General features: G+C 39.2%; 1 pseudogene; it reads right to left on the bottom strand.

The window, feature by feature from the left end:
• Positions 1 to 1134: 1134 nt before the first annotated feature.
• Positions 1135 to 15153, bottom strand: LOC116874316 (annotated as a pseudogene).
• Positions 15154 to 15476: the final 323 nt, after the last annotated feature.

A 15476-nucleotide genomic window follows, 5' to 3' on the forward strand; every position in this document is an offset into this window, starting at 1 on the left:
AGACTTCTCAGTCCCTGCAGTGCACACTCGGAGATTAGTAAACAAATCTCTTTCCTGTATAGCCCAGGCATTTATCAAACTGCTGCTTCGCTTCTGTGCTGGATCTCCAAAGACCGTTTGTTGTGCTGTCTCTTTAAGAGCAGGGGCTCAGTTCCCTATCACCCTCTGACTCTGCCTTATCTACCACAGAGTAGAGCTGATTGTAAAAACGCACAAAGTTAGGCCCTTCTGTTTTTCAAAGCCAAATGTTACAGAGATTGTCTTCCCAGTGTAGTTGCCCATGCCTGCCGTACCTGGTGTGTGATCTGTTCCTCTCTCCTCTCCCTGCCCATGATGTCCTGTTCTCCTATGGACAGTCCCATGGTCAGTTTGGCTCCTGACTCTTTCCACCCTTCCTACCCTCTTTGAGGTGGCCTCTTCTCTGCGGTGAGCTGTAGAGAGTCTGTTCTGCCAGTCTTTGGTTCATTTTCTGAGTTATTAATGCTGATGTGGGTGTTCTCTGGGTGTATCCATGGGATGAAGGGAGCCTAGAACCTTCCTCCTCTGCCATATTCCCTGGAAGTCTAAGAATAGTTTTTGTACTTTTAAAAATCTGGGAGAAAATCAAAAGAAGAATAACTTATACGAAGTCTGAATTTCACTGTCATACAGTTTCCTTGGAATGTAGCCATACTAACTCATTTACATGTGGGCTAGTGCTACTTTCACCCCACAGTGGCGGAGCAGTGGTAACAGAGATGAATGGCCTGCAAGGTGCAAAACATTCACTATGTAGCCCTTTACAGAAAATGTTAGAGGACTTATCATGAGGATCACATGTTTATTCTCATTTACCCTATCAAAGTATCGAGTAGGATGCTTTCGGCCCCAAGTAACAGAAATTATGACCCAAACTTGTTTAAGGAATATGAACATTTATTATCATGTGTAGACAAGCTCCAGGGACAGTGTAGTCAATCTTCATGTCTGATTCTCCAGGCTTTGCATCCAGTGTCATTTGTCTTTGTTCTTAAATGTCCTTCCTGCCTAGATGGATTCTTTCGATTCTCTTTGTCCCTAAAATGAAATTTCTCTAACAATACATGTAGAATTATTTGCAGAGATTGGTTTCTAGGGATTTCGTGTATTTATGCTTCAGCAAATGTCATTTGAGAACATGTTAATCTGATTTCCAATTCCATGATCATGTAGGTAGACACTGTTCGTGCCATATGCAATGGTTTTGTCACCGGCATCAGCGACACACAAGGAGATCTTTGACAATGTGCTCATGGTAAGATATTGTATATAACTATGGACATTTACAAACCTTTCTGTCATCCCAATGTTTTTTGTCTTAAAGATCACTTTAGTAAGAAACTGGGCTTCTTGGGAACAGTCCTTAAGAAGCTTTTTAGGCTCTGATGACCCTGTGAATGAAAATGTCAATGAGGAGGGGCCTGAAATGCTAGCCAAGTGTGATGATGATGACAATGGCTGAGTTTTTGTCACCTGATATCCAGTCAGCTTCCTGAGGGATAGAACCCTTATCTACCACAGAGTAGAGCTGGAAGAGTGACAAAAGAGTAGCTGTGTTTTTTCCACCCAATCTAAGTATGTCCGTCTGCATCCAAAAGCAAATGTTTCTTAAAAATTTCAGTTGCATGGGGTGCCTGGGTGGCTCAGTCAGTTAAGTGTCTGCCTTCGGTTCAGGTTATGATCTCAGGGTCCTGGGATCAGGCTCTGTGCTCAGTGGGGAGTCTGCTTCTCCCTTCGCTTACCCCCCACACTCATGCTCTCTCTCTCTCTCAAATAAGTAAATAAAATCTCAAAAAACTTCCAGTTCCATGAAGATCAAAAAAGTTTAGTGCTAATAAAAAAATAAAATGTTTAACTCAAAGGCAATGATTACTAGAAATTTCTATCACTTACAGTACTTATCCATCTAGATTATGTTTGACTGGAACATCCTGTACTTGAGGGTAGGCTCTCTGTTCATATGTATGAAATATCAAAGTGTAAGGTTTTCATCGGAACTTACAAAGAAAAACAACATTTCTTGTGAAAGAGGGAATAAAACACATTTTAAATTAAAAGGCTCAAATCTAGAAATCTAAATGAAGTTGAAAATAAAATAACTGAAATGAGAGAATAGAGATCTCACTAAAAGTACTTTAATATCAGCCTGAATTTCTGAGGAATGTAAAATAATTACATACTTTTTACAAGTTAGGATAAGTGTCCAATCCACCGGTACGGGGTCGAGTCGCCCAGGACGTAAATGAATTTTCCCTTCAAACTGTCATTTATCTCGATTGTATGTGACTGACTCTGGTTACAAAATGTTGTAGTCCACCTTCCTTCTGAAGTAGAACTACCAAGGACGGGAATCTTCATTCTGACTTGGTGCTTGTCTTATTTTTTCACTCTCTAGTAACAGAAACACTTGTGGTAAGTGATCTTATTGATATATTAAATATGTAACCTTCCTTCTTTGTCCTTCCCTTTGTTGATTTCTTTCTCTCTTCCTCAAACTCCTGTTTCCTAATTCCTTCCCTTCCTCTTAACTATTTTTTGATCACCAGCTTTGTTTTAGCCACTTCTGCTCATTCCTTTAAGAGATTTTTGAGTCATCTTGATTCCTTCTTGTTCATTTTCTCTCATACTTAGGCCTTTTCACTGACCTGAATATTAGTGGTCTAAAAGTTGGTGTCCTTGCACCAAACTACTTACCGATGTTCCATTAATGAAGCAGTAGTCTTATTTTTTCTATGAATTTTTAATACAGTTTTTAATTAAAAACTAGCTTAAAAATATAAAACATCCATGTTTCGAAAAATCCAAGCAGTAAAATACCTAGTTTGAATTGATACTTTAAAAATAGGATTTCACAAAAAGTAACAGGCAGCAGAGAACATAAACTAATATCCTGAGATTTTCCAGCAAGTTCCATTAGAATTACAGGCTCTGTTGGCACATGTCTGCCTTCCAATGCATTGCAAGTAGCAGTGCACCAAGGGTTTTGCTATGGCATGATGAAAATCATCAGATTTCTCACCTGTCATGTTTCCTTTTCCCTCACTATGCCCCCCACCCCATGCCCACTGAGTTAATGCTTATATTTTAGGTTTGTTACGTAGCATTTCTGTACTGATACCATATTCTGTATTAGACAGGAAGCAAACAATAATGACTTAAAAATATAAATTTATCCCTCACCTAACAGTCCTAAAGTGAGCAGGCCAGGGCCAGTATGATGTTCCATGGTTTCAAGGGTTGCAGTTCCTTCTGCCCTTTTCTGCCACTCTTTTTTTTGGGGGGGCAGGAAGGTGATAATCTTTTTTTTTTTAAGATTTTATTTTATTTTGACAGAGATCACAAGTAGGCAGAGAGTCAGGCAGAGAGAGAGGGGGAAGCAGGCTCCCCGCTGAGCAGAGAGCCCGACGCGGGGCTCCATCCCAGGACCCTGAGATCATGACCTGAGCTGAAGGCAGAGGCTTAACCCACTGAGCCACCCAAGGTACGATAATCTTAACTTTATTAGTTTCTTGCAGCTTTACTGAGGTGTAACTGACATATAGATAACTGCGTGTATTTAATGTGTACAGTTGGGTGAATTTGAACATACACTTATACCCACGACACCATCATCACAATGAAGGTGCTATTCCCCTTTTTTTTTTTTTAAGATTATTTATTTGAGCTAGAGAGCATGCACGAGTGGGGAGGTGGGGTCGGGGGAGAGGCAGAGGCAGAGGGAAAAGCAGGATGCCCACTGAGCAGGGAGCCTGACACGGGGCTCGATCCCAGGACCATGACCCAATCTGAAGGCAGACGCCTAACTGACTGAGCCACCCAGGCACCCCATGGTGCTATTCTTAACATAGGACATCAATCTCATGATCTGACGTGGCTCTTTCATCTCTCAGCATTATATCTAGAGTTTAACCAGTAGGAGGGGGAGGGCAAGTTGTTTTACTCTTAAGACATGACCCAAATGTTTTCCATAGCACTTCCACTCATAATCCTGGACAAAATGTTGTTATGGTCACCACTAGCTGCAAGGAAGACTATAGCCTTTAGTTGGGTGACCATGGGCTGAACTAAAATAATGGTGTTTTGTTACCAATGGTGTTTTCCTACCAAATGGATACTGGGAGACCACACCCAGTCTCTGCTTTACTGTCCATGCTTAGCCCCCCACAGACCTCGCAGTCCCTGTTTGTCTAGATCCACAGAACAGTCATAAGCACAGCTGTCCTGGCTTTGTGACCTGTGGACAGAATGGGAACATAGGGATGGTGGAAGAATTGGAAAATTCTGAAATAAGAATTCTTTCAGGTAATCCTGCAATAGCTAAGTCCTAGTGATTTGGTTTGCTAAAGAGAGATTCTGTAATCCTATAATTTTATTAAAATTCCAGTGTGACATGGTTGGGTTTCTGTGAGGTTTGGCAGTATTGCACCCTGGATGACTGAATATCGTTACTCTGGGGTCGTAAGATCCCATCTGCCTATCCTACTAATATGCTGGCGTGCTTGGTGAGAAGACAGCCTTAAAGCTTATTATTGTAAACCATTGTACAGTATTTATATGTCAGGATATACATTTTGCCAAGTGTCAAGCTAAGTGCTCTGAAAGACTATATCAGATATAACAAATGTTCTTATGATTAGTGTTAACATTTACATAATAGTATGTTGATAATAATATTAAGATTCCATTATATTTACAGATTAAACATTATGGTAGAGGGACTTATGTCCCCCCAGAGATATCTGCATCCTGATCCCTGGGACCTGTGAATATGTTACCTTCTCTGGCAAAAGGGAATTTCCAGATACGATTATGGGTATGGATTTCGAGATGGGAGATTATCCTGGATGATCCAGGTAGGACCACTCTAAATCTCACTTATGCTCAAAAGTGGGAGAGGGATGCAGAGGAGTGCGTCAGAAGGATATGAGGTAGGGAACTGACCTATTGTTGTAGCTTTGTAAAATGGAGGAAGAGGGCTGTGAGGAACAAGGGCGCTTCTAGAAGCTGGAAAAGGCAAGGAAGCAGATTCTGCCCTAGAGCCTCCAGAAAAGAATGCTGCCCTATTATAACTTTTTTTTTTTTTTTAGCTCAGTGAGATACATGTTTGACTACTGAACTACAGAACTGCAAGATGATATATTTTTATTGTTTTAAACCACTTTGACACCTTTTCAACATCAAGTCATCCCATCCAACATTTATATAAATAGAAGAAGAAAAGCCCCTTACTTTATATCACTTAGTAACATTAAACATTTTTCTATAGATCATGCACATTTTAAAATTTTAAAAATATATATTTTATTTATTTATTTGAGATAGAGTGAGAGGGAGAGAGGGCACAAAGAGGGCAGAGGGGCAGAGGGAGAAGCAGGCTCTCCGCTGAGCAGGGAGCCCAATGCAGGGCTTGATCCCAGGACCTCAAGGTCATGACCTGAGCTGAAGGCAGATGCTTAAAAGACTGAGCTACCCAGGTGCCCCTAGATCACATTTTGTTAAATTTGTGAAATAGCTTTTCAGAGCACAAAGTGGATCGTATCACTCCTTCCTTAGTTGATTTCTGTAGCTTTCAAAAGCTTACAGAATGAACCCTAAAATTCTCAGCATGCTACTTGAGAACTTCTATGATTTAGTTTCTTCCTTTGTTTCTAGCCTCTTCCTTTGCCATGGTCCACTGAATACTCACTCCACAGGACTATTGAACAAAATTCATGGTGATTTTGCTTATGCGTAGAGTTATCAGATTAAAAAAACAATACAGGATACCAGATTAAATTTGAATTATTTCTAAAAAGGAATAACTTAGTGTATTTTCCATGCAGTAGTTACCCTTTATGTCAAGTAATGTGCATAAACAACTAGAAATTACTCAAATTTAACTTAGACCCTAGATTACTATTTGCTAAACCTGGCAACCCTACTCATGATCGTTAGGAGTTTTCTCTTTCACCTCATTCTCTGTCTACAGATATCCTCAGGGCTAAGTCAAATATCAACTTTAACATAAACCCTTGCCTTTTTACTTTCTTCATAGAATTGGTAGTTTGAATGTCTTTTTGGATTGCAGCCTTGCTGAACATTTATTTTTCTCCATTTCCCCTTAATTCCTCATATCTATTAGAACCTTAATAAACATTTGCAGAACACATGAATAAATATTAGGTAATAAGTCATTAGTTGAAATAAATCTCAAAATGAATGTTATTGGTAAACTCAGGCTTTATAGAAAGTTATTTTAAAGCCAAGTAAAAACATTATTCTTTTATAAGTAACGTGGCTTTGCATTTGCCACTAAAACACATTTTAATAAAATGGAAACTCCATATCAAATTGCTAAGTGCATAAACTAAAGGTTAGGAAGTTATGCCAACAGAGAATTAGGATAACCAAACCAAAATGTTCCTACTCTGAAGCTGAAGGTAACCATTAAAGACATTTGCACAGTGTCCCAGACAGATCACCGACCCTAGGAGGTGTACTACCATGTTTAAATATGAATGTAGAATACCAATACTTTCCCCTTTTGGATAAACAACTATAAAAATCTCTTAGAAAAAGAGTTTGAAATAATTTCCTTGAGCTGATTTCTCTCTTTAAGATCCAAGGTGATTGACATCACAGACACTGGCTAGGAATTGTGCCCCAAGAAATCCATGATTCCCAGAATTCATATTGATAAATTTCCCCTGCATAAGAACGTCTCTTTGAACACCCATCCCATGTACCACCCACCACAGGACAGAACAAACTTACTGTCATGCTGGGAGATGTCCATAAGTTAAGAAAGTTGCACCATTTCAATTCCCACATGCAATCAGTGTGTCCTGGGGTTTTCAATTCAAAATATTGATCTAAAATGCAAGTTCTCTTCTTTCATCATTTCTGTGTCACTTTTTAAGTTCATGTACTATTTTTCTTGGAGTACTGTGAGCCTCTAATAAACCCTACTGTCTCAGTTTTATCCACCTGTATTCTTCAGTACAACTGCCAGAACACTCTTTCTAGTTGCAAATGCAACTGCATTCATTACTATTTAAAATCCCAGTCACTTATGCAAGGATGTAAGCCTCCTTAGCATGGTGTGCAGACCTTTTTTTTGCTTCTTTATCTATGTTTCTTGCTATGCTTACCTCCCATTTTTCTAGACACTTGCCTTCTGATGAGTGTAAACTATATCAAGGAAGGTAGTACATTTGCCTGATCCACTGCTATCTCCCTAATATCTTCAGAGAAGCTGGCACAAAGTCATGCTTAGTCTGATGCATGAATAAATATACATTACATTTCTTTCCTCCAGCTGATGAAAGACTATCGGACTTTCCTGCTTCAAAGCTCTTACTCTCCTTTTGACTCACTCTGTTTCAAACCTGTGTATGTGTATATGTAAAAGGGAATATGGGGAGGAATGGGGAGCCAGGTGCCAGATATAACAAACAGAAGTGGTACCTCATTCTCTGCTGTTGATGACTTTTCAGGTTCAATTCAGAGAAAGGAAGGGATCACATTTTCATCCTTACTGTGACTTTAGGCCTAAGAATGGTTAGTGGGTAAGAAAAGATTTGGTGAGATACCCCATTAGAGATCAAAGGGAAAGAATAGAAACCCAACTGAGCTTTTACTTATTTCAGAAAAGAGTCAAGGACTACAGATCAGCACTTGGATAACTACATGAAATCTGGAATGCATGTTATTTTTCTGTTTGCTATCCATACTTGACTTCCTCCTAGCATATTTTTTGAACACTTGAGGGAAGAAAGTAGCATTCCCCTCTGTCATCAAGCTTAGGGAAAATGGGATCAAAATGGATAGTAGCAGAATGGAAAGGAAGAAGAAATGGACAGAGCTTCTGAAACACAGAAGTTTAGCAAAGGAGCAAAAGAGTCTGGAAGTAATAGGTTGTCTCAGACTTGGCCCACAGGTTCTGGATTTGTGGTGGTATGCAGTTACCCTTTGCAAAATGGCTCATGAAGAGACCCTCATGGGTCATTCTAATCAATGAAGTTCTCCAGCTTAATGGAGAACTGGTAGACTAACAAGTGAGCATCTATTGGTGAGCAAGGGAAGAAAGAGAATTGATGCAGCCATGATTGATGAGAAAAATATGCTCTTACCCCAGTTTGTGGAGGCCTGTTAACTGGGGGCTTTTAAGCATCACTATATCGCAGCTCGGTGAATATGGACTCCTTCAATCCAAGCAGCACATGCTGAGTGTCTGCTCTTGAGATCGACTGGAGATGACCAGTAGAAGTCGGCTTTGGGGAAAGATTACTCAGGATGCAGTGTGGACAGTGGAGAGGGCAGGGTTGTTGGGAGGGAGGCTAGGACAAGTGATCTAGATGAGGTGGTAATGATCTGAACCCAGCAGCACTAGGCAGGGAGAGAAATGGGTGAATGCAAAAGATATATAAGAGGGGGATTCTGCATATTGGATATGCGAGATGAAGGCAGATGGTTTTTTTTTTTAAATTTTATCAAAGAGTCCTTTTTTTGAATAACATTTTAAACACATATCAGAATACTTTTACACGGGCCATATTTTGTAAACCTAGGTCTACAGTGAAAGACATGATTGACTCTGAGAATACTGGTCCTCATGGGAAAGTAAAGGTACATATAATACAGAGTTCCACTTTGGGCAGCCCTCTGTTAGTGAACTTTTTGGGGACAATGCCAAACTTGGCAGGGGGAGTCATAAAAAGGGGTCTCACAAACACCACATGTCTGACCAGACCTTGAGTAGAAGAGGCATCAGAAAATGTCATGTTCAGTATTAATTGAGATGGGCAATATAGCACTGCCCATGGGAACTTCGTAGGGTGTTTAAAACTTTATTTGTGTGTGAATAAGGCCTTATTCCTTGACAGGAAGGTAAGAATTTCTCAATTGCGAGTGGTCATGTGAGGCAGGGCTTTACAGGGTGTGTGCTGAGGTCTCACACCCTTGAGTTTAGGGTTAGGCCATATATTCAGCGAAGGCATGAGTGGTGCCATTAACAAATTTATCTTTGAAAATAACCCCGTCATGGCCTTCGTTCTTTACCTCCAGAGAGCAGATACGCCTTCATAGGGGTGGATGATCACGAGGACAGAGACCTGGCCTTCCCAGAACAGAGTGACACTGACAAGGTAGGTGCCATTGAGGAAGTGTATCACCTTTCCTACAGTGCTGCTTTTAGAGAGGGGCATGACATCCTGGCCCTCAGGAAATACCACCTACTCCCCCTGCACCCCCAGCAGGATGTCTAGCTGATCTCCCCTCCAGTAGGAGTCTCAAGGCTGGCAGATGGTGGCTGTGCTGTGTGTGGCTCGGGTGATGATGTTCCTGTGGGTGAAAAGTCTGTGGGATCAGCTGGTTTGGTTTCTCCATGATTCCCTTTATTCTTTGTTCAGTCTCCATTGGTGGCTTTACTGGGCTCAGTGATATTTTAGGGTGTGAGGACCTCATGGAGGTATTCCAGTGAGGGAAGGAGATAGGTAAGTTTAGACCAGAACAAAACTGAAAATACAAGGTATGTGACATAATGAAACGAACCAAGTCATTTTACCTATTATGAAATTTGCTTGTTTATTTACCTATCATCATATTATTTAAACTCTGATAATTTTGAGTGACATGTAAACATTTTTTAAATTAACAATTATTTTTAATTATAGTTGATATACAATATTATATTACTGTCAGGTATAGAACATAGCGATTTGCCCATTCTTTACATTACAAAATGTTCACCACTATCAGTGTAATCATATGTCAACATATGAAGTTATTACAGTATTATTGACCATCTTCCCTATGCTTTTCATCCCCATGACTTATTTATAATTGGAAGATTGTACTTCTTAATCCCATTTATCAGGTTCATTTATCCCTACTTTGTCCTCTCCTCAAGGCAACAAAGAGTTTGCTCATTTGCTTATTTCTTGGATTCAACACGTCAGTGAAATTATATATTTTTCTGTTTGGCTTATTTCATTTAGCATACATAATACCATCTAGTTCCACACATGCTGAGGCAAATGGCAAGATTTCTTTTTCTTGACTGAGTAATAGTCTCTTTTGTATGTGCATCATGTGTTCTTTATCCATTTATCAATCAGTGGACACTTAGGCTGCATGTAAATAATGCTTCAGTAAACACAAGGGTGCATATATCTTTTTGAATTAGGGTTTTCATTTTCTACAGGTAAATACCCAGAAGTGGAATTACTGAGTGGTATTTCTTTCTTTTTTTTTTTTTTTTTTAAGATTTCATTTATTTATTTGACAGAGATCACAAGTAGGCAGGGAGGCAGGCAGAGAGAGAGAGAGGAGGAAGCAGGCTCTCTGCAGAGCAGAGAGCCCGATGCGGGGCTCGATCCCAGGACCCTGGGATCATGACCTGAGCCAAAGGCAGAGGCTTTAACCCACTGAGCCACCCAGGCGTCCCCTGAGTGGTATTTCTATTTTTAACTTTTAAGGAATCTCCCTACTGGTTTTGCATAGTGGATGCACCCCATTTACATTCCCACCAACAGCGCACTAGAGTATCTTTTTCTCCACACCTTTGTCAATGCTGTTATTTCTTTGTCTTTTTGATACTAACCATTCTGAAAGGTGATAGCTCGTTGTGGTTTCAGTTTGTATTTCCCTGATGATGAGTGATGTTGAGCATCTTTTCCTGTGGCCGTTGGCCATCCATATGTCTTCTTTGAAAAATGTCTATTTAGGTTCTTTGCCCATTTTTTAAAATTAAAATTTTAAAAAGGATTTATTAGAGCATGTGTGTGTGCATGTGCTTGAGCAGGGAGAGGGGCAGAGGGAGACTCCCCACCGAGTAGGGAGCCTGATGCCCAGGACTCCAAGGTCATGACTTGAGCTGAAGGCAGACACTTAACGGACTGAGCCACCTGGGTGCCCCTCTCTGCCCATTTCTAGTTAGATTATCATGTTTGGTATTGTGTGAGTTCTTAATATATTTTTGAATATTTGCACTTTGCAGGATATATCATTTGCTAATACCTTCTCCCATTTAATGGGTTGCTTTTCATTTTGTTGCTAGTTTCCATTACTGGGCAAAACCTTCGAGCTTGACATAGTCCCAATAGTTTATTTTTCCTGTGTTTCCCTTACCTGAGGAGACAAAGCCATAAAATGTTGCTTGTTTTAGATGTTTTTGCCTATTTTGTTTTAGGTGTTTTATGGCTTTAGATCTTACAGTTAGGTCTTTAATCCTTTTTGGGTTTATTTTTGTATATGGTGTAAGAAAGTGGTCCAGTTTTCCCAAAACCATTTCTTGAAGAGACTCTATTTTCCTCATTGTATACTCTTCCCTCTTTTCTCATAGATTGATGTACCATGAAAGTATAGACATTTCTGAGGTCTCTATCCTGTTCCCTTGATGTATGTGTTTATATTTGTGCCAGTACCATACTGTTTTGACGACTGCAGCTTTGTAGTATATCTTGAAATCTGGAATTCTGCTACCTCTAGCTTTGTTCGTTCTCAAAATTGCTTTTGCAATTTGGGGACTTTTGAAGTTCCATGTAAATTTTAGGATTGTATGTTCTAGTTCTGTGGAAAAATCTATTGATAGTTTGATCAGGATTGCATGGAACCTGTAGATTGCTTTCGGTAGAATGCACTGTTTAACAATATTCTTCCAAGCCATTAACATGGTGTATCCTTTCAGTGTCATCTTTAATTACTTCCTCAGTGTCTTTCTTAGAGTTTTCAAGTATAGGTTTTTCACTTGGCTAAATTCCTAGGTATTCATTGCTATTATTCCTAAGTATTTTATTCTTTTTAACGCAATTTATAAGTGGGATTTTACTCTTAATTTTTCTGCTAATTTGTTATTAGTGTAATAGATATAGATTTCTATATATTAATTCTGTATCCTCAATTTTGATGAATTCACTTATTAGTTTTAGTAGCTTGTTGAAGTCTTTAGGGTTTCTAAAATAGTGGCAGTTTTGCTTCTTCCTTACCAATTTAGATAACTGTTATTTCTTGTTCTTCTCTAATTGCTACAGCTATTATTTCCAGTATTAGGTTGAAATAAAAGAGACTGGACATCCTTGTCATGTTCCTGGTTTTAGAGGAAAGGCTTTAGTTTTTCAACAGTGAGTGTGATATTAGCTAGAGATTTGTCATGTATTTCCTTTATTATGTTGAAGTATATTCCCTCTAAACCTACTTTGTTGAGTTTTTAATCACAAATGAATGTTGAATTTTGCCAAGTGCTTTATCTCATCTATTGTATGACCATATGGATTTTTTTTTTAAGAGTGCAAGTGATGAGGGAGGGGCAGAATCTGAAGCAGGCTCCATGCCCAGCATGGAACCCAATGTGGGGGCTCATGTGATCTCACAATGCTGAGATCAGGACCTGAGCTGAAGTCAAGAGTTAGATGCTTAACTGACTGAGCCGCCTAGGCTCCCTGATCATATGGTTTTTATCTTTCATTTTTGTTAATGTGGCATATCACATTGATGATTTGCTGTATTGAATAATTCTTGGAATAAATCTCAAATACAGTGAATGAAGCTCTTAATGTTTGTGAGTATGGTTTACAAATATTTTGTTGAGGATCTCTGCTGCTATGTTCATCAGGGATATTAGCCTATATTTTTTGTTGTGTCTTTGTCTGATTTTGATATCGAGGTAATGTTGGCTTCATAAAATGAACTTGGTAGTTTTCATTCCATTTCTACTTTTTTGGAGTAGTTTGAGAAGACTAGGTTAACTGTTTTTTAAATGTTTGGAAGAATTTTTCTGTGAATACATCTGGTTCTGGATTTTTGCTTGTTGGGAGAATTTTTGATTACTTGGGATGAAATTGAGCTGGTAATCAGTATTCCATTTTGGAAGACTGTGTATTTCTAGGATTTCTGGAAAGAAATCTTAAAGGCTGCCCAATTTTATGGCATATAACTTTTTTCATAGTAGTCCCTTATTTTTGTGCTATTTTTTGTCTTTCATTTATGCTTTTTCGTGATGTCTGACTAGATTTACCAGGTTTTTCAAATAACTAGCTATTTTTTTTTTTTTTTTTTTTTAAAGATTTTATTCATTTACCTGACAGAGATCACAAGCAGGCTGAGAAACAGGCAGAGAGAGAGAGGAGGAAGCAGGCTCCCCACTGAGCAGAGAGCCCGATGCGGGGCCCGATCCCAGGACCCCGGGATCATGACCCGAGCCGAAAGCAGAGGCTTTAACCCACTGAGCCACCCAGGTGCCCCAAATAACTAGCTATTTATCTCTTCTGTGGTTAAGTCCGTTTTTCATTTGTTTCTACTTTATTATTTCCTTTTATTAATCTTGGGTTTTGTTTTTAAGTGTTAGGTTAGATATTTTTCTTGTTTTTTGATATAGGCCTCTATTGCCATAAATGTCCCTCTAGAAACTGCTTTTGTTGTGTCCCAAAGATGTCAGACCATAGTATTTCTAGTTCTATTTGTGTCCTGGTGTTTTTTAATTTACTTTTTGTTTTCTCCATCAGCCCACTGGTTGTGTAGTATAGCCTCCACATGTTGGTGCGCTTTCTAGTTTCTCATACCCTCGTGTTTGGAAAAAATGTTTGATATAATTTCAATCTACTTGTGTTCCTATGTGTGATCTACCCTGGAGAGTGTTTTATGTGCACTTGAAAAGAATGTGTATATTGCTTTTGTGGATGGACTGTTCTGTGTATATCACCTTAAGTTCATCTGGTCTAATGTGTCATTCAAAGTCACTACTTGATGGGAATGGGCTGTTGAAGTTCCCTACTAGTAGTGTATGACCGCAAGTCCCTTTATGTCTGTTAAGTGTGTAGGTATTTATAATTGTTATATATCTCTTGTTTGAACCATCCCTTTATTATTGTGTAATGCTGTTGTCTTTCTTTTAAAGTCCGTTACATCTGATACAAGTATAGAGACGCTGGCTCTTTTTTCCATTACTTCCTTTACTTTTAGTTTGTGTCTTGAGGTCTGAAGTGGATCTCTTACAGACAGCATATAGGTGGGTCTTTTTTCTTTTTAATTCAGTCTCCCTAGGTCTTCTGATTGGAAATAAGCACATACTTATTAATAATTAAATGTAATAAACACTCCATACTGTTAATTTTATTCTAGTTGTTTGGTCATTCTTTTCCTTTCTTGTCATACATGGATTCCTTTTTTATACATTTTAGATTTGTGGTTACTATGTTTATATAATATATATAGCAGTCTATAAAGGTGACTATTGTTTACGTTTAAACACATTCTAAAAGAACTACATTTTTACTCCCTCTTCCATGTATAGGACAACTAATTATATATAAAACTGATATTAGTACTTTAATATTTTACTAGCTTTGTACATTTTTGATCTGCCTTTCCTGTATGTTTGCTTATGGCAGTGAAATTTTCCCCTTCCTATAGCTTTTTCTCTTTCCTTCAAAGAAGTTTCTTATAGGGCTGTGTAAGTGGTTTTAGACTCTTACCTTTTGTTCCCCTGGGAACCTCTTTATCTCTCCTTCAATTATGAATGATAACCTTGCTGGTTTAGAGTATACTTGGTTGCAGGTTTTTTTCCTACAAAACTTTGTGTATACCAAAGTTTTGGGTCAAGAATCAGCTTATAGCCTTATGTGGCTTTCCTTGTAGGTAAGTAATTGTTGTTCTCTTGCTCCTTTAAAAGTTCTATTTAATTTTCATCATAATTAGTATGTGTCCTGCTGTGGACCTTTTGGACCTTCACTTTGGGGCGCTCTGTGGATCCTGGAACTCGGTGTTTGTTTCATTCCCCAACACAGATTTCTTTGTTAAGGTTTCTGTTTCTGAAACTCCTATATTGTGAATTATGTTATCCTTGAGGTTTCTTCCAGACCTGTTCTGTATTTTCTAAGCTACTGTTGATTCCTTCTACTCTATTTTTGTCTGACTCGCTGCTTGTTTCTAGGTCTTAGGTCAGCTACAACTTGCAGGCCTGTCTCCTTCCCTCACTGGGGCAAGACTTGCGTTGGAGGGGTGCTGGGTCTGGACCGGGTTGACCATCACGTGTGGCAATTCGCAGGAGCACTGACCACGGTAAGTCCACAGGGCAGACTTGAGCGGGGTGAATGGTGCTAGCAAGGCAGATGCAGAAGGGCACCCACCTGTTTCAGGGAAAGTGGTAGCTGCCGGCATTTCTGCTCCTGGAGAAAGTTCCTACAGATCCCTGTCCCTCTAGCACAGGTCTTACAATTAGTTTATAAACGTCCTACAGGTAGCGCAGGCACTTTTCAAACTCCTGCCTCTGTGGTCTCAGAGTAATGTTGCACATGGGCTCTTTTAAGAGTATAATCTTTCCTGTAGCCCTCTGCTCTTACTGAAGGTAAGCTCTGCTGCTTTTCAAAGCCAGATGTCACAGATGTTATGGGCTCATCTATCCATTGCAGATCCCAATGACTGAGAGTGCTCAAGGAAGGTCTGAAACCCCTCATTCCTGGCAGAGTACCTGTGATCTCTCT

The sequence above is a fragment of the Lontra canadensis genome, unplaced genomic scaffold (assembly GCF_010015895.1).
Source record: "Lontra canadensis isolate GAN:19392208 unplaced genomic scaffold, GSC_riverotter_1.0 scaffold36, whole genome shotgun sequence".
In the NCBI taxonomy this organism is placed as follows: domain Eukaryota; kingdom Metazoa; phylum Chordata; class Mammalia; order Carnivora; family Mustelidae; genus Lontra; species Lontra canadensis.